This window comes from Bombus flavifrons, chromosome 16 (genome assembly GCF_040668555.2).
Source record: "Bombus flavifrons isolate JBK064 chromosome 16, iyBomFlav1_principal, whole genome shotgun sequence".
NCBI lineage: Eukaryota > Metazoa > Arthropoda > Insecta > Hymenoptera > Apidae > Bombus > Bombus flavifrons.
Genome location: NC_138457.1, coordinates 10,637,512 through 10,657,581, shown reverse-complemented (window position 1 = coordinate 10,657,581; position 20,070 = coordinate 10,637,512). Strand labels below are relative to the sequence as shown.

Below are 20,070 nucleotides of genomic sequence, written 5' to 3'. Positions count from 1 at the left end.
TATATTCAAACCATATATCTAACATGCTATTTGGCGAGTAAATAAGTTCTCTCGATCCTCGTTGTACATTTGTATGAGTAAACAAAAAATTAAATATAAAGAAAAAATATAAAATGATTGTGTATACTTTCGGTTTCCAGGGTAGCGAAACTTTGAGATTGGTATTTAGAAAACAAACTTGTTTTTCTCTCTTTCCTTTTCGCTGTCGATCGCGATCGATCGACAACGACATAAGCGAGCAACACCGATAACAACGAGACAATTTCCATGGAAAATAATTCATAGGAACGGTAAACGGGGACGATGATAATCCGCGTCACACGCGCATAATCCGCGTTTTTCTCTGAAACTTCTCTGAAACATGCAATCGGTGCTATCGTTTCTCGCAGCCTCGGACGACGCGACGGAAAATTTCTTCGCGACCGTTTGTACGAAGGAGCGGGGCACGCAACTTGGACACATGGAAATCGTTGCGCGGTGAGCTCTTTAAAATTGACCTATCAGTCGGCGTTGCGCACTGCTCAGGACCGTTGTGACGTTTGGAATTGCCTGACTTTTGGAATTATTAACGGCTAACTAATTAATACGGCTAAATAACGACGTATAAAACATAGTAGAAATATGGATAAACTGATGCACGTATAAAAGAGTGGTGAAAACGGCGATGGAAACATACGATGAATATAAACGAAGAGTGCGTCTAATCTTAAATATATATACATATATATATATATATATATATATATATATATATCGAATGATATATTTATTACGGAGTTGTTTATAGTCTGAGGTTGGTCTGATTTTTCTGCAAGCGTCCTAATACTTATGAACGAGAGTGTACAATGTATGTAAACTCACGATCACGATCACGATCACGATCACGACATGGACGGACGCATTTCCGAACGAGACGAGCGTTTTCTCGCACGCATTCAGAAAATCTTTCAAACAAGCAGAGTTTCTAAAGAAATTTCTGAGAAACGTGTTCAAGGTTGGAGCGGTGTTGGCAGACCGAACTCGATTAACATTTTTTAAAGGAACCTTTGTCTTCTTTGAACTCCCTCTCACCCGGTGTTCCCCCCCCCCATCGTCCTTTGGACTTGCTTCACGGGCATTAATTAACCCGCGTGACAAAAGTGGCGTTGCCACCTTTTGGAACCTTCAAAAGGCCAGCCTTCTCTCTTCAAACGAATTCCCGTTGAAAAGGGAACCACGGCGTCTTATCGACCGATAGCCGGACTGATCTTTGGCCAAGTGTAATTTTTCCGAAAACTCGTTCCGCTGGGAATGCCGCGCGCAACCAATGTCGCGAACGCAACCTCGGCGCGACCGAGATGCGACGCGAACAGTCGAATCTCCCTTGTTTCTGCGATAAACGAAAATACTTTGGCAATGATCGGCGGACATCTGGCACTGGTCGACGAAGCTGATAACTAGCTAGGAGAGAGGGCGAGGATGGGAGGGAACTGTGCAAAAGTTTTCTCCAGTAGCCGCGGCAAACTCGATCGGCGTAAAATAATTACTTGAAAAGTTCGAAAGGGGACAAGAAGAGAGAAAAATGTCGGGCGCACAATGGCGCACAATGGCGCACAATGGCGCACATGCCCGAGCATTTAATGAGCTTGAAGATTTCTCAAAGAGGCCACGGCTAAAGTTCCGATCTGCCCTACTGAAATTAATGAGTTTGCATCGGCTAACAAGGTAACGCTCGTTCCTAATTGAACGTCGTATCGAAGATGTTCGTTATTAAGGATATGCAGACAGCGATTGAAGCACGTACGAGCAAGCGAACGGAAGGACTCGTGCGAATCAAGAGAGAACCTGTCTTTGCGTGAAAGTTGCGTGCAGCTACTATTACCGGTGTCCGTGCTACGTGTGAACCACTATCCAGGCTTGTCTGTAATTTTACTTGTGATACGTACGGGGTCGAGCAGATTCTATACTAGAAAGAGAGACCGAGTATAACGAAATTGCGTCGTTGAGAACACGGAGTTTCAAAATTTGCGCCTACGTAAATACGATCGATCGTCGACTGGACCAGGATTGGACGACTGGAACGTGTGAAAATAAGTTGAAAACGAGTAATCGAATTTTGTGGTCCAAGGCCTGTTTGACCAGAAGATAGAACTCGAATCGAAAACAGTTTGAAATTTCAACGGTACTTGATATAATGAAATAAATAGCTTTTACAATTATCGATGTCATCTATACTCTTGCCTAGCCGAGAATCAAGCGAATGTACGTATGCTTGGCAAATTTTCAAACTGAATTTCTTCGAAAAGCAAGCTTCGAACGCGACTTTGTTATTCTCGATTTTGACGTCTGATTTCCAGCTATAGAATCTATATAGATTCCTCTGATCCGATTTGTACCATGAACTTCGGACCAGCCTGTACGAGATGAAATCGTACGCGATAGGACGATACGCATCTAACCGTTGGCTCGGTCCTCTGTAAACGGAATTTTTCCAAATTTCCGTCCCTTTGACGCAGCCATTAACCACCTTAAATTAAATTCCGCCAGCAAGTTGGTAAAATACCGTGCGTTAACGTAGCTACGAACAATGTTGCAATTTCCACTGTTTCGAGGCAACGAATGTTTGCGGCGAATCCAAAGTTTCAAATTAAAAGCGTGTTTTCCTAATGCCAGCCTTTGCCAAACTTTTCGGCTTTTTCACTTTGGCTTCGAACCACGTTTCTTTCGACTTTATCTACTTTATTATATCGCTAAAAATTTGCATCTAACGCGTAAATACACGTACATAGCAGTGGCAAGGAAACTTTACTTGAAGCGCGTATAAAATGTGTTAAAGTGGTTATTATACGATTATGTATTATGATTATTATATGACATTATACCTGATTGCCTGTTTAAATACTTTTGCCATCTGTAAAAAGTATATACGCTGTCGGTGAAAAGTATTTGGTTTGGTAGAAACGCGTTTTCCGTTCCTGTTCCGAGGTGTCAAGATTCGTCGACGCTCTATCGTATATCGTCGCCGCCTTGCGTCGCCGCCTTGCGTCGCCGCCTTGCGTCGCCGCCTTGCGTCGCGTTCAAAAGGATAAAAGGATAGAAATGTCGTAGCGCAAAGTGCCGTTCTACGAGAAATCGGGTCTTTTGGGGAAAACGATAGAGGAACCTGGAGGACCTGGTGGACTTTTTAATCGAGCTTACGAGTCCCCGTTCTCGTGATCGTCGTAATTCCGCCCTGGTATGCTCAGGGACGAGATTAATGTTTATTCGTTTGAAGCTCGCGTTACCGTTGAAATTATTCTTCCGATGCGCGAAAGAAAAAAACCGGGCCCGGCTAAGGCGGCTTAAACGTGATGGACGGATCAGAGGATTAAGGGATTAAATCAAGTTCTGCCGGCTGGAAAGTTTGCGAGATAAAAGAATAGAGAAAATGGAATTCGAAGTAGACAACTCTCTTCGGATCCGCTCTTCTCTCGAGCGGAAGCGTGCCTCGATTATTAGGAACCAATTAGAAATAATTTTCGCTCCGTGTGCAACGGCCGCCGCATCTCCACTGACATTCGGAAACGGGGCAAAGTTACTTGGCGGAGGAAGTTTCGTGTTCGCAACTATCGATAATGGCTGTTCGATGAATGGAAGATCCGTGTCGCGCTTCTTCGGCCGTATCGTTTAGCTGCAAAGCGTAAACGGCTCTGAGAACCGAGGCTCGTTTTTCCTTCGAAATTGTTGTCGAAGCATGAGGTGTACGACTATGACTGTGTAATCCGAATTGAAAAAATGTACGTTACGAGATTGATCGAAGTTGTCGGAAGCATATAGGTAATCGGCAAAGATTATCAAAGCATTTTAATTTCACGTCAAGTTAATTACCGACGCCGTGATCGTTTGAGTTGGCAGGCACTTTTCTCGCGCGTCGGTCTTTACCCTTTGCTGATTAATTCGGACCGAATGTGTGAACCGGACACGCCAACGAAGCATATGTCTTTACGCGAGTCGATGGAAAATAGAATCGCACACGCACAGAGATTTTTCGGTTCTCTCGACGTCGTTGCTAGGGAAGAATAATAGGGTGAAAGGAGGTGGAATAACGTTTTCCGAGCACTCGAATCACTCTTGACCGAATGCCAACCGACTTAAGCAATGGGATGGAAGCCAATAAATACTCGGGCTTGCCCGCACTCCGTACTCCTACGTCGTGAAAAGAATTTGAAGCAACGAAAGTTGGCTGTTGCCTATTCGAACGAATGTTCCGGGGCTGCGGACCTTTCAAACGGAACCTGCAAAGATCGATGTTCGATGACGGTTCGAAGGAAAGCGAGTATCTAACGACCACCGCGGGTTCATAATATCGATCATTACCGCGAGCAATTTTCTCCTGTAAATGCAAAGAAAGTTTGGTGCTCGCGAGCGACCGGCCGGCCGGCCGAGCGCGGCAAACTTTCCTACGATATTAACGACCTTTATCGGCAAATTGCATTACGGGCCATTGGTTCGTTTAACGTTTCACAAATGCTTGGAACGAGTTCGACGCAGAGTATCTTTATTATTGTGTTTTTTGTGTCGTTTGACGAAAGTTTGGCCCAAGCTTCGCCGAGACTGGCCACAATTTTCTTGGTTGGAGCGACTACTCGTTAGGGGAGTCGCGGTGGATGTTGCGAGAGGAAAACGAGATGATAAAGAGGAGAGGACAACGACGGCGACGGACCTATGAGAGAATATAAAAGAGAAGGGTGGTAGAGAGAAAGTGGTTGATCGATCGAAGGTGATTAAATGGAGGAAGCCGAGAGGAGAAGTGCGAGAAACGCGCAGGACAAGGAAAGGCGCGCACGACCAACGACGGACGAAAAGCGTGGTATTTGTTTTAGAATTCCTACGCTTTACCGATGTTCGAAGTGGCAAAGCGTTTGAAATCTGAAACGAATGCGCATAAACCTTCATCCGTGGATGCTGGCCGAGAAAAGACAGCTGCGAGCAACGCGATTCTGCGATACACGAAGAGGGAGCGCACGAAGGGGAAACCGAATCACTCGAGCGTGATTAATCATCGTGTCTATCCCCCTAAGGATTACGGAGAGGTGCTGGCCGTTCGGCATTCGAATATCGTAACCTGTTGTGTAACGGCGCGTCTTCTAACGGCAGTTCCAACTTTCTTCGTCTTTGCCAACACTTTTACAACGTTATCACTGTTGCGGCGGCGGCGATGGCGGCGGCGATGGCGGCGGCGATGGCGGCGGCGCTAAACTTCCAACCACCGTTTTAAAATATTAATTTTGTTTTTATTGCTTTGAATTGGAAAAGATAGATAGAAAGGATAGTAAGTGAAAACGAACGAGTTTCGTGCTCGCTTTAGGATTGTCTTATGGATATGTTTCTTTCGATCGAGCCGATTAGACTTCCCTTTGCTCGCTCTGTCCTTTTCATATCTAAGTATATGTACTTGATTTGCCTGGCCGTTAAGCGTCTGGCTCGAGGCCAGGTTTTTCCCGCCACTTATCGACAGTTTACCGTATTTCGTTTGAAGCGACAGTTCCGATGTAGCGTCGCTGGGAGCTAGAGATTGTAACCGCGATACGTACAACGAAATTACTCCGAACAACAAGAACAGCGCCAAACAGCGACGTAAATTTTGCACCAATCTTTTTCCTTGCTGCTTGCTGAGGTAGTGGCGCGGCCGGTGGCTACAGCTTTGTTAGGATGTACCGAGGGTAAATCCTAGGTGGTTTGCCGTTGCATTACCGTTTCGCAGACATTGCAGCCCTACTTGCGCGGCGGGTCGAGCTGAATGTAGATCGTTGACATGGCTGGCTGGCTGACTGCGTAGTAGATCATCCGCGGCACGAGCCGCCGTACCCTCTATTCAGAACTTGCTTACAGAGCGCTGACAGTCACGAGTAATCTCGTTAACTAATCTCCTCGAGATCCCATGGATACTTATTTTTGGCCGCCGCGCCCGACCGTTGAAACGCTGGAACGCTGAGACGCGGAAACGCGGAAACGCGGAAACGCGGAAACGCTGAGACGCGCGTGCGCGCATACGAGGCACGTCGCTCGTTTTTTACTTTCTTTCTCCGTTATCGGTCGTTCCGGCTTGGGAATTTTTCAGCTCTTCGAGTCGCTTCGATTTAATTGCTAATTAAAAGCAAGCAGATAACGCCACGGGCTCTTCCCCGTATTTCCATACGTTTAAGCGGCTTTTTCTTTTTTTTTTTTTTTTTTTTGGTCGAGCTGCCGTCTACAGTTCGGATATTCCATAAATGTCGAAAATAAATAGTCGCGAGTAAACACGAACGAGAGGATAAATTTAGTGGGCAGGGGCGGTTCAAAGCGCAACTCTGGCCCCTTCGTTGCGTCTCCCCTCGTCCTTTCTGATTGTATATTTGTATATTTGTATATTTGTATATTTATCTTCTTATTCCGCTCTCCTTCCGCCCTTTGCATCGAACATGCCTCGCGCTCCGCGCATTTTCCAATCCAGGCGGTACGCCACACAACCAACAGTTTACCTTATTTTCGCATTTAAAACGGTTTCATACTTTCACAGCTGGTGAAAAGAGGTTTGTACGGATACGGTGTAATTGTAAAGGCCGACGATTCGCTGCTGTTTCGTCTGTTGTCTCTTCGATATTCACGACAGTGGTGGAGCAAGAGAAAACGAAAGAGAGACAAAAGAGCGTAAAAGCAGGGTAATAAGGATAAGGTGAAAAAGTCAGCATCGTTCTATTCGACTGGCAGTTGCCTGGCTCCTACCTTTAAACGTAACTGCCGTTGCCTCGAAGACCTTTTAACTTTATTGGCCGCAAAAGCGGCAGCTGTCGATTTCTTTAATTTCTATATACTTTCTAAAACTCCTTGGCTATTGATTTCTTTACAACCACACGGCCAACTATCGACGAGTGCAATGCGTACATTTTTGCAATCGGTTTGCTAGCTTTTGCTGCCGAACTTTCCCCGGTGCGAAATTAGTCGTGTTCAAGCACCTTTGATCAAATTGCAATCTCCATGTTGTTGGAAATGCCGCGTATTAGGCGTGTTCCGTTCGAAAGAAATTTCGATGTAAACAGAATGCAGCAATCTTTTAGAGGAATGGAAGATGAGAGGAGGAGTGAGATGAAAGGCCGCGTAACGCATAGTTCGTTCTTCTACCGACGTTTTCCCTATCGAGAAACGACGCGCAACCCTTGTGGACACGCGTACGCGAGCACAAATTAAAACGCGCCGTGCAACATGCAATATGGATAAGCGCGTAAATAGAGCGTTAGGGCTCGTCTCCACCGAACCAACAACCAGCAACCTTTTGTCGTTGATCTGGTGTTTGTTGAAAAAATCGCCGGGTGTTGTTGCAGCGTGGACAAAATATTTGTAAAAGCTGTTGTTTCTTGGAAACGCTTCTGAAACACGCAGCGACCAGAAGCGACAAAAGCTGCTCGTTGTTGCTTCAGCGAAGAGGAACCGTGACGTCGCGTTGCTTTACGTTCGATGGTAGGACGTCGGATGCGGATGTCGTGAGAAAAATCTCTTCCTCGTTTGGAGTCGACGAGCACGCTATGTAGCCTGTTGCGATTCTTCCGAAAACCGATCTACCCTGAGGTGTCGGCAGGCGCGACGCTATCGACACAGCGTGACAGCGACAGGATGCTCGACGTATTTAAGAAAGTAGCCGCCGCCGAAACTCGATGTGTGTCGTCTCGTATCCGACAATAACAATCTCTTTGGCTGTGTCCGCGAAACCGCGATAAGCATTACGTCCCTTTTTCTGTCCCCAGGACGATTTATTTATGGAACGAACTGGACGATAGATATAGATTATTTAAGAATTAGTTGATTGGAGGAATCAAGGAGAGCAAACAGCAAACGCTAACAAAGAGAGACGATAAGTTGGTCTAACAGAGGAATAAAATACAGCATCCATTACCGACAAAAAATAATCTTCGATATATTAAAGTGCTTGAAACGTATTTATCGAACGACAAACGTGTTATTGCCATTTTAATTTTCTTCTCTCTTTTTTTTTTTCTTCTTTTTCTTTTTTCTTTTTACGTCAGTTTACAAAGTAGACGGAAGAAAGCGGAGTGTCTTTGAAACGCGAAGATTCACGTTTTTACAACGTTTCTCTCGATATTGAAACGACGGTCTGTTTTAAGTCAAACGTTTTTTTGCTTCCTCGCATCCATGTATATACTATACTTGGACATACTGCAAAACGTGTTCTTTTATCTGTATTTTATTTCACACATACAGAACGTAAAGATCAAAGTTACGCCAGTATTTTCGAGACCGACCGACCCCGTGCAAATACACTACCGTACATAAGCATTTGTAAGTGTGGAAATAATGGGAGAAATATGTAAAACATACTTTGAACGTAAATATACTTTGTACCGTAATTCAATTTTCGCCAATCCTTTCAGCTTATCTCGGTTGACAGGTATCGAAGAAATATTAAACAAGTAGAAAGACGATAGACGAATCGGTATAAATTAAGCGACCGTTTATTAGAGACAAACGTGGAACTCGATCGACGCGATATGACACTGCTTGTTTCGATTTGAGTTTGAGTAGAGCCAGGAAAGGGCAGACTGGTAAACGTTTAAAGTTCTTTCTCGATAAAAGCTCGCTTCTACACTGGAACGGAAAGGAAACTAGTTGCTGAAATGGAAAGTTTGTCGGGAAATGTCGAATTCGCCCTTACTGCTTCTAGCAAGAAGCAAAGAGTTCACAACGGAGAAACGTTCTTCCATCGTAATGCTGAAAATATGATGAAAATATAAAGGTTTCGATCGAACTGCGTGATTGCGCCGAATACTTGTTGTCGAGATACTTGTGCACAGTGGGGGTACGTGGAAAATAGTGGTAGGATAGGCGCGACGTTGAAAAGCGGTGATAAGCTGGCGCTTATCTCGAGCGTAAAAATACGTAGTGACCCGAGCGATAATTCCTTTCACGGCGACCGATCTCGTCTTTGGCAGAATGGTCTGCGAGAGGCAGATGCCAAGTTTCACGTACGCGTGCAGCACAGCGTCAACGTTATCTAGGTTGCAGGGGTAGAGCACTGTTTCATTTGGTTGGACGGCTGCGGGCCGATATGTTCACGCAGCTGCTCTCATCAACCGTATCAGTGCGAGCAAATGGGAAACGGGCAGCGTAGAGGGGTTAGGAAACAGTGGTGAACAAAACGCGCACGGTTCTTTGCAAAAATCACAGTCACGCCAATAGCGTTTCGTAATTTTGTCGAGGAAAAAGGTCGTGCGCAGCGCGCTGGGGACAAAGGGTACATTGATGTACGAGGGCGGTCAATTAGCAGTACGTTGACGAAGCTGGTGGTTAAGAACGCAACGCAGGCATGTTATTAATTCAGCCAGTAAATCTATCGTTACAAGTAACTGCGATCTTATAACGTACGAAGAATAACGAACGAATTCTGCTTATTAGTTTGCGTTTAGTATTTTTTCCTTATTGCGTCGTATAATTAATTAAAAACGAACATCGTATCGCGAGACGCTCGTAATCGAACGCTTACGTAATATAATAACAAATTGATTATAAAGATAACGACGACTTTGATGAACAACAAGGATAAACGTAGAAAAAGAAGTGAAGATGCCGATTGTATATGCACGTAATAACGCAGTTTGCGTTGAGTCACGAGTTGCAACAGACGCGTAGCTAGTTGCGAACGAGGTTTCCGTAGAAGCTGTTTATTTGGATTCGGCAAGTATGATACGAAAATAAAGAGATGGATGGCTGATGGATGTAAACTATTGTAAACAGATTGGCAGGCGACAAGCAACTGTTTGCGACTGTGTCATAGATATACATACACGCACACGCACACATACTTATGTATGGACAGGATTGGACGCGCTACCGCCGACAGTTTTTTCCGAATATCCCGGAAACTAGAGCCGTGCGACAGTTGTACGTAGAGGAGAAAGTGATCTTTTTATGTCTTTTTCGGTGCAGATTTACACCCCGAAGTGCTGGCGCGCATTTATGAATCATCCCTATATCGTATCCATCGCTGTTCCGCTGCTGGACCTTTCCTTTCCTTTCCTTTCCTTTCCTTTCCTTTCCTTTCCTTTCCTTTCCTTTCCTTTCCTTTCCTTTCCTGTACCTGTTCCTTCCTTCCCCTCTTCTTTTTTTCCTTCTCTTCCTCCTGTTCCCTTTTCTTCCTTCCTTCCTTCCTTCCTTCCTTCCTTCCTTCCTTCCCGCTTTCCATTAGAGAAAGATGAAATATCGACTACAGCCGGATCCAATAATTACAAACGGCGCGCAGTGCACGCGCGCGTGCACACAATTCCGCGAAGCTTGATTAAAAAGAACTCGGCACCGCGGTGTTGTAACCTTAGTACTTGTTGCAAGAATGCTTTTCCTGTTTCATGGAAAAAATTAATACCTTGTCCGAGTCGCGTCGTATCGATGGCGAAGCTATTCGACGAGAAATTGCTCGAATTACTCGAATCGAGGAGATCGATCGACCTTCGAAAATCCGCCGATCGAACGTAAATTAGCACCCATCGAATTTCCCGCTACTTTTTCATTACAACAATGTCCCGATATGTGCGTTCGACGCTATAGGTTGATAGTAAATCAACCCTGAAAGAATTTTTGCTCTTGCGTAGGTCTTTCGGTTTCCGAGAAATCAATCGAGAATTTCTGTTGTTGCTGCGACAATTTCTTATGCCTTTTAAACGTCTTTGTCGCGATTTCCATCCGCATTTGTATTATACAAATAATACAAGTAACACAAATAATAGAAAATTGTAAAGACACGCAGCGGCACTATGACGAATAAAAATAATGAAGAATTTACCAGAGTAAAGTATAAGAATTTAATATTAAAAGAGGCATAATGTAAACGTTAAAAGAATTTATATATAAAGCATATATAGACATAGGAAAGATGCATTAGTTTCTCAAGAACAAACGGCCATGCACACAAATCCTTTTGGGGTTGTTTTACCATCGACTTAAAGCATGCAACGCACATCCGACACGTTCGAGATTTGACGGTTTTGCTTGCCGTCGTAAGATAGATATGCCCCTTGTAAGATGGATAAGCGGCGCTATTTCGTCGAACGTAGAGAAGGCCCAGAAGGCGAGTGAAAGAGAAAGAGGAAGAGTAAGAGATGGGACAATCGGCTTGACAAAAGGAACCATATCGGTGAGACGATAGCAGCGCGATCACGAAAACTTTCTATTTTAATTTCTGTGAAATAAATCTTTCGCCAACGCGATTCTGCGATTTTCTCAACTAAAACGAGACCAAAAACACAATCATATAACTAGCAAAATATTTTCTTATCTAATGACGTTAAGTTATTTTCATTTTTTTTTATCTCATTATCAATTATATCGTGTTTGACCTTGTCTCGGTCGGAAAAGTCTCGGAAAAACGTAAGTAAGTGAGTAAGGAAAGAAGGTAAAAAGGAAAATCAGAGTTAAGAAAGTGGACGTTTGAATTCGGATAACGTAACGATACTCAGCCGTGGAACTTGGCGGGTCGTGTCGTGACCGTTCGGTACAAAGAATATCTGTGGGACGAGCGAGCAACGTCTAGGTCTAGTCTCCTAGCGGTTTTACTTTGGTGAAAAAGCGAATTTCGCGAAAGCGTTACAGATGCATTGGTATCGGTGGTTGTGCATAGTCCCGTCGCCTCTGAATAGCGGCATTTTTGCGAGGAAATATTTTTTACGCTCCGATAGGTTGCCACTCCCATAGAAATCGACCGGTGACGAGCTTTGAGCGTTCGCTCGATCCGGCAGCGTTCGAACGGACGTTCGAACGGTGATTACCCGTTCTCGCAAATACAACCTTCCGGCGCGTATAGTCAACGTAGCGTCGGCGAATAAAACCAGGGTATTAATCAAGGGATTATAAATTAGCTCAACAGCGGCGTCGACGGAGCGGCGGTGGCGGCGGCGGCGGCGGTGGCGGTGGCGGCGGCGGCGGCGGCATCCTATCGGGCGAAACAGTCTTTCTGGTTTTTACTCGGTTCGCGTGACTTTTCCATCTTTTTTTTTTCGAGAGAGAGAGAGAGAGAGAGAGAGAGAGAGAGAGAGAGAGAGGAATTTCAACGTAGCTGAATACGTTTCCGAGCGTAATTTACAGGATTTCCGCGGCGAACCGAACCGAACCGAGTCGTACAGATGTAAACTCGAACGCGATATCGTTGCGTCTGGCAGCGATTAAAGCTAAAAAGCGGGCGAGCGATCGTTGGCGGGTAGTTAGGGTCGAATGTTTCTTCGTTCTTGGCTGTCCTCCTCCCTCCTGGTCTTCTGTCCGCCTTTCTTTCCTCCTCGTTCCTCTGTTCCATTAAAAAACCAGTTTCCATGCCGGTGTTCAGAATAAATAGTTTGCACGAGGAAAAGAGTTTTCCGCGGCAGCAATTTATCTCGAACGTTACGCAGCTCCATTAAGAGAAGATAGAAACGGCGAGCGGCGAGTGAAACTCTTTCAATCCGCAAAAGGTTGTCGACGGTTTAGGATCACATACGTACACACGTGTACCCACGTGTACAGATATACACGCGCACAGGTATAAATACATTACGGTGTCTGGTTTGACGGTGGCGAAACCCGCTTCGGCTGTCACCGGTCACTCTATCTTTGTCTCCTTCCGAGAAATAATTTCTCTTAAAAAAAGGAGACTATCGTAAGAAGGAGATCTCATTTACGAATCCGCTTTTCATCCGAGACATCTTCAAAGCGGTCCGCGAAAACGGTAGCTACAAGAGGAATGTTCGTGCACGGCCGACCGATAACGAGCGCACTTTTATCGAATGAAAATTTAATAACGAGGCCGCGTACGACCCTCGATTGTGCTCGCTAAAGTAGCGAAACAGCTTGCTCTGGTAATGCCGTAAGCCGACATTTTTTCGACGGTTAATTGTTGCCGGTAACTTATTTCTCTGGCAGCAGCGTTAACAACGAAAGAGAGGTCGAACCGAAAGGAACGTGGGGTGAAACAGGTTAAATCAGGGTGAAACAGGGTGAAACAGGGTGAAACAGGGTGAAACATAGGGAGAAAGAGAGAGAGAGGGAACCTCTGCTCGTGCCTCGACTGGCGACAGCAATTAAAGTTACTCTAATTGCAATGACCGTAAGCAGCAACGCACTTCTCCGAGCGAATGCTGTGTCGACGGCCAACGAAATTTCAACGAAATTTCAACGAAATTCGTTACTTCTTTCGCATCGGCGCAACGTTTTCCATTGACGGACGACGTCAGGCTTAGTGGGCCAAATAGCGATTCTAGCTAATAAAAGATCATACTCTTCAGTGACAACTTTCTACGTAGACAAATTTCTCCGGACACGTAGTAAAGGGTTAATTCACGGTGGTTATTAGCCAAGTTTGGGGAAAACAGAAGAGAAGTTGGAGAAGACGATGTTGGAGGAAATTGGACTTGGAAGCGTGAAAGCGAAGGTTTGGCCCTTTAAAATGACTACGTACGTACACGCTGCACGCTCTTCGTTGCTCGCCGTGTATATTCGTGGAATTTTTACTCCAACTTTAGCAATTTTCGGAGCTTTGAGTTGAAACTTTTATAGAACGTTGTTCGTACTACGTATAATTAAATGAGTAAAGAAACAAAATTGATTAACCATCTTTTACCCCCCACCCCCGCCCCCGCTCCCGCTCCCGCTCCCGCTCCCCATTCAGCCAAGACTATAAGCCACAAAACTCTTAAATCCTCTTTATAAGTTCAAAGTTCCATTAAACAACAGTTTGCAAAGTTTTGCACCTAGTTTTTACAAGTAGCAGAGAACGGGGCGCGAGTTAGAAAGTGAAACAAAAAATTCAACAACGAATATCAACTTTTGCTCCGAAAACCGAAATGCGTGAGATGAAAAAGTAAGTAACTACCTTTTGAGCACGTCTACCTTAAAATGTCGTTCACTTGGTTAAATTTCTTCGTTACAGAACGAAATTACGCATTAACCTGTAGGAAAAGTATGACAGGCAAAATAATCGACGGTTAATGTTACCGTTTACCAGAAACAGAAACGTTAACCGTTGGCTGTTCTCTAGACTCGTGTATACGTATTAACCTATTTGCAATATTATCGTAGATAGATGGTATTTCATTGACAGACCGATGGAAATTATCTTGAACAAAGTTGAGAATCAAGTAGCCGGGAATTACTAAAAGATGATGTTTTTCTAGCTAGAATCACCGTTTCACCCACTGTGAGTTAGTCTGCGTGGAAACAATCCTGGTCAACCGATCCGTCTAGTGTACGGTTTGGCTCTCGGGTTTACGCTGCGAGTCAGCTGCGAGGCGAATGAGAGCGATCGAAAGAGAAAACGAAGGAGAATCGAGAGGTGGTGGAAGGAGCACGCGTAACGGTTTGGGGTAAATTGGAAGAGCGCGTGGCACGACAGGAGCGAGGGAAATATAGTAGAGCTGTAAAGTGGTACGTTTCTGTCAGTCGCACCGACTCATCGATCCTCGTTCGGCTGCCGCGGTCTGTTCAATTAATAATTTCGTCAGACGTAGACGCGCGCGCGTGTAGTTGAATTACACTGCGCGAGTTTCACCCGTTGATCATGGAATAATATCAGCCGGATGCAAATGTGTGACTATTAATTACACGACCGCGGAAACTGCGGCTATATACTGACTGCGCTCGTGTCCAACTTTTACTCGGCACCATCCATCATTCGGCCTCGGTGAGCTCGTGCCACCGATTAAGCGAAAAGGTACCTACTAGCGGAACAAGCATCTGTCGATAACGGTTCGATTTGCTTCGAACGGCCAATTAATTTCTACTTCGGCTAGATTAAATTGCCAAGGAAACCCTTTTGCCAGGACGCGAATCGCTCGAAAAATATTACCATGCCATCTTCGCGGATCCAAGGAGGCGTCATTCTTTCGCTCTCCCCGCCTCCCTACCTCCCTACCTCGCTCTCTCGCTCTCTCGCTCTCTCTCTCTCTCTGTCTCTCTCTTCGTTCGGTGTTTGCCAACCGGGAAACTTGGATTCGCGTCAGCGTGCAGACCAATCGGTCCAATTCACACGAACGACCATCCATCGGCGGAACTCGAGCTTTAATTGCTTTTGAAGTTAAATACAAATCTATCGTCGCTGCACACGCTGCACACGCTGCACATCGGCTGGCAGTTTGACAAAGCGTTAAAATTCTCCCGATCCCGCAAAAACGATCAGCCCCGTTTGTTCGATACGTCACGTCGTATCGATTGTAAATTCGATGCTCGGTATGCTCGAGCTGCCCGTTCGAACGCTTAGTTTACGACGATGCCACTTGCACGATAAGTGGCAGAGATTAGACGAGTGAAGGTGCACGGTAGCAGGTATAGACGGCGGATGCCGCGTTGAGAAAATGGAAGAAATGGAAATAGAAAGAAATAACAAAGTCTCTCCTACGTTTCCTATCTTCTGGATAAGAAAAATTATATACAGGGTGCCTGCGAGATCATGGTACAAGCGGTCAGGTGGTGATTCTGCCTGGAAAAAATAGTCGAAAAAGGAAAAGGACAACGTGTTTTCGTCAAAGGTTTCGCGTTCGAGAAAAATTAGTTTCGAGATCAATTAACCGTATTAACTGGAAGTTTCGAATGATAAGCTTATCACCTATGCAACTCTAAACTTCTGTCTCTGCTTCTTGTGTCCGTATTATTAGACAACGAAATAACAGAAAGCAAATCGTCGAGTTACAAATACCACGGGTGGTTCTTCAAACACGTCACTTTCGAAAACGAAGCCTCAAACGAAGAATAACTGTTATTCTTTCTTTTCCCACTTTCTTTTACACGTAGAATCGTCTGTTAGACACGTGTATACGTAATATCGATAAACGACGATTTCCTGCAACAACTTTCGGACCAGGTTGCGAGTGCAAGAACCAAAGAACGTTGTTTTCTTAACCGTTTGACGTCCAAGTTGTACGTATCTACGTTGCGTAAATAATTATCACGTAACAGCATCGAAAGGTGATATTTTATGACAATTGATAATCTTACCGGGAACGTTATAAAATATGTAGTAACAATAATTTCTATAGTAAGAATAAAAAGGACATCTTGAGAAGGGAAAATGGTTGAACCACCGGTTGAATACCTCTATCTCTGTTTCAACGAGGAGCCGTTGGATCTTCGGCCGTAAGCCGGCCGCTCTATATTTCTTATGTCGGTGGGAGGGACAAGGGCCGCTAGAGGTTAAATATTCGCAAAATGGTCACGAAATCTGGTCGTTGCTGCTTTTCCTGATTAAAAATCGGCGAGCGTGCTGTACACGCGGTACGTGCAACGAGAAATTCGCTCACCAGGGAGATGGCCGCGTGCAACTCTTTTCCCGTGTTCAACCCGTCGACTACAACTCGCAATTAGTAATGCGATTTGCGTCCCGATTTCTCGGGGATTACACGCTGCAATTAAAGCAGGCAATCTCGATTCTTTTTAATATCGTAGATTACGGAACGATCGCGATGGTAGCGAGCCGTTGGCGGCGAAACGGTACAAGTCGAAGGAGAGAGAGAGGAGTGCCGTTTCCCCGCGTTTCCCCGCGTTTCCCCGCGTTTCCCCGCGAGAAACCGCGTTTCCCCGATTAGAATTCAACGTACGCGGCAAAGGGTAAACGCGCACAGATCGATCCAGGCCGGAAACCACGTGCAATTGCTCGACCAGGCGCCAATTAAAGAGGATTTCATCGTGTTTTATATATTCGTTGTATGATTCGTGAATGCAGGTCAGTGGGCACTTGAAACGGTGAATAAGATCAAATAGAAGAGCTACTGAAAAAGAGGGGAACGTAGCGGTAAAATACAATAAAATAAGTGGACGATAAAAGCGATGACGTGACTCTACCGGTCGGTAGCGTTCGAATCGTCCTGCACACAGTGTGTACTATTGTAAGCGAAGGCGAAAGAAAAATATTTCCCAATGTCTCCGTTGATCTGTCAGTTGCGTAAGCAACAACATAGTGTTGTAGTGGCCACGCTCGTTCGTAACGTATTTCGTAATCGTGGTAGATTTACGTAATGTAAATTTCAGAAGCGATAGATCGTGTTCCGTATAGATGGTTTCGATGGATGGCAATTTCTCGCGGCCTCGCTCGAGCGTGTCTTCTCGAGACTCTGGTTTCGATTTTCTTGGAAGGCATCGCGTCGCAGTCGGCGGATCAACGTGGCGTAATAAATCCGCCGACGTGCTATCTCGCCGCGGCTCGCGATCGATCCACCGGGAGAATGATAGACGGTGGCGTGGCGTCGATCGATCAAGCGGTTAGGCGTGCCGTTAAACCGCCTTTTAGCAAACTACTAAAGTTCGATAAAACGCCAAAGTAGGTACGAGTGTTCGGGGTTAGAACAAAATATACGCCGCTCGACGATCACGGAACTTGGAGCTTGAACGCGGCCTTTCCTCTCCTCCCTCGGGGCTTTCTTTTCTTTTTTTCTTTTTCTTTTTTTTTTTTTTTTTTTTTTTTTTTGCGCAAGAAACGAGGAAAAATCGATCCGCCAAGGAGAACGACCACGATTACTTCTCGCCTTGTTTGCCGTTCTTTCTCTTCTTTTCTTTCTATTTTCCCTCTCTTGCCTTTTCAGCTGTTTTCGCGCATCATCGGTCGAGACAATCGCGAGAGCAGAAGGGGAAAAAAGCTAGCGATTTGGAGGAAAGTCGGCAACCACAACCACGGTTTATTTAATTTATCGAGTATTTTTGCTCGGTGAAAGGCGAGCGTTCAATGACGCGTGTTCTCGTTCGATCGATCGATACTCCTCGGTGGAGGATGTTCCCTGGACCAGCGAAACGGGGTCGCTGGCAGGGAGTAGCAGGATTCGTTGAAATCGGAAAACGAAGCTGGCGATTCGATTTTGGCCGACCGACGAATTAATCGACGGCGCTGATCTGTAAACTCTTCGAAGAAGGAGAAATTGAAAGACGCGAGCGGCGCGGCGAATAAATTCAAGCAGCATCCTAGCAGCAAGTAGGTGGCTGCGACTAGCGATAAAAATGGTGGGTCGAGTATCGACTCGGACTCGGACTGGGACTCGGACTCGTACAGCGGCCGCAACAAAGGGGATCGGAAGAAGGAAAGAAGGGGAGGAGGAAAGAAAGAAAGGAGAAAAGAACGGAGAAAAGAACGGAGAAAAGGGAAGAAAGAGAAGAGAAAGAAAGGTGATAGAAAAGAGAAAGAGAAAGAGAAAGAGAAAGAGGAGAAGGGAAAGACGGGCTGGCCCCGATACGAGTCGATATCCTGTTTCTCTTGGTCGAGTCGTTCCTTCGGGCGAACGCCGGTTAAGCTCGTTTCGAGAGCGAGAAGAAGGAGAAAAAGACGGGCGAGAGGGATACAGGGTAGAGCAGAGAAGACGGGAAACAGATACAGCAGGGAAAGGACGTAACCCTGGGATAGCGTGCGGATGAACGTCTCCTCTCCGTCTGTTTCGGAGAGCAAGCAATGAAACACACGAGGGAGGCGTACACGTACTGTGAGAGACGGCGTGATCGCGGACGGCGCAGACCGTAAATTCGAGCGCGTCCGTCGGTGTCGGAGGATAGGCCGCGGCGGACTCGGGGTGCTGGAGGGAAAAGCAATCAATCTTTGAGAGGCAGATGAGTGCAGGAACCTAAAATATAGGGCAACACAAATTTAGTCTGGCTGCCGGTCCACGTCCACGTGTCGACGTGAATGCGCAACCGCCCGGGTTTGTAATCGATATTGCCGACAAGGCACCACGCCCTGCACCTGCGAGATGTGCGGGATATGCAATGGTACCGAACGCTCCGGGATCCGCGTCCCTCTCACCCTTCTCCTCCGCAACCTGCTCCACCGCCTCTCCCTCTCTCTCTCTCTCTCTCTCTCTCTCTCTCTCTCTCTCTCTCTTGCTCCATCTCTGTCTCCTTTCCTCGTTTCAACCCCTCTTCAACTTGCTTCTCTACCCTCTTGTGTCTATACTCTTCTCTCCCCCGCCCCGTTTTCTTTCCACCCTGCTGGCCCACCCAGCCTCTCTCGCTGTCTGCCTCGTTCGCTCTCGGCCTAGTTATCCGCGCCTCCTCTTCTCCTTCTCCGTCCGTCTACTTATCTATTTATCTATCTTTGTCGCGGAGCAACTCCGATTATCTGGTCGGTTCTGCGCGGAACGGAACGCGCTCGTCTGGGGACTTTGCAGCTCCGCGTTGGCAGCACTGCGGGAGGACCCAGGGTACGCGGGTCCACGTAGAAGACCGACTAGACGGAGATCGACATACCGGATAGCTATACCCGGGATCCGCATGGTCGGAACGCTGCGAAACCTGCAAATGCCCAGTGTCCGGGCCTTCGAGTAACCAACCGATGTTCTACTTTCACTCTTCTAATACGTATGAGCAAACTTTATTTTGACAAATTTTATTCGCGCTGATAAAATCCTAGCGAACGCGCACCATCCCCTACGATAATCTTCTGCTGTCTATTCGGTAGTGTTGCACCTTGCGTTTCCATGCGTTGTTGCACACAAGTAGAGAAAGTGTGTGTTGTCTCTGAGGAGAAACGCCACCTCGAGACTCTTCTCGTTCGAGAGTTATTCGACAACGCGACACGGCGTTGGCTGCGCGCGTTCGCCGGTCCGCCGAATCGAATGAAAATTTAATAAGGGTCAACGAGAACGGGAAAATATCGGCACGCCCCATTTACGCCGCCGTAATCGTTGCCGGTGTAATCGGGCAACGGGCGCGTTTAACGGAAAATTGCAGTCGCTTTAAAAATACACGCCGACGACGCGTTCGCGATTTACCGCGAAATCGAATTACACGTGCGAGCTATTTTCGGCTAATGGAAATAAATTATAGACTGCCGACCGCTTTTGCCGCTTTATAATGCACCGATTCTGGCTACCGTTCACCCACCTTCCCCAACCATCTGCCTGCCACGTCGAACAAACGTATCGTCCCAAGACTTTCCGACCGAGATCCAACAGTTTTCAAATTCCAGTTGGAAGCTCTACCTATAACGTGCCTACACGTGTGTGTATGTGTGTGTGCGTGCGTGCGTGCGTGCGTGCGTGCGTGCATGCGTGCGTGCATGCGTGCGTGCGTGCATGCGTGCGTGCATGCGTGCGTGCGTGGGCGCGTGCGCGCGCCCTTGTCTGTGTGTACAGG

General features: G+C 46.2%; 2 protein-coding genes across 21 annotated transcripts in view; one reads left to right on the top strand and one right to left on the bottom strand.

The window, feature by feature from the left end:
- Positions 1-20,070, bottom strand: part of dila (centrosomal protein dilatory) — a 125,775-nt gene that overhangs the window by 46,329 nt on the left and 59,376 nt on the right. The window lies entirely within an intron of this gene.
- mmd (disintegrin and metalloproteinase domain-containing protein mind-meld) overlaps positions 1-20,070 on the top strand; it is a 73,896-nt gene that overhangs the window by 12,373 nt on the left and 41,453 nt on the right. Inside the window, exon 1 of one of the 20 annotated variants that reach the window (XM_069129739.1) lies at positions 14,418-14,677. The exons of the other annotated variants lie outside the window; for them this stretch is intronic. The gene's annotated coding sequence lies outside the window, so the exon portion shown is untranslated. Of the gene's footprint in view, positions 1-14,417; positions 14,678-20,070 lie in introns of those variants that run through there. 20 annotated transcript variants of the gene reach the window in all.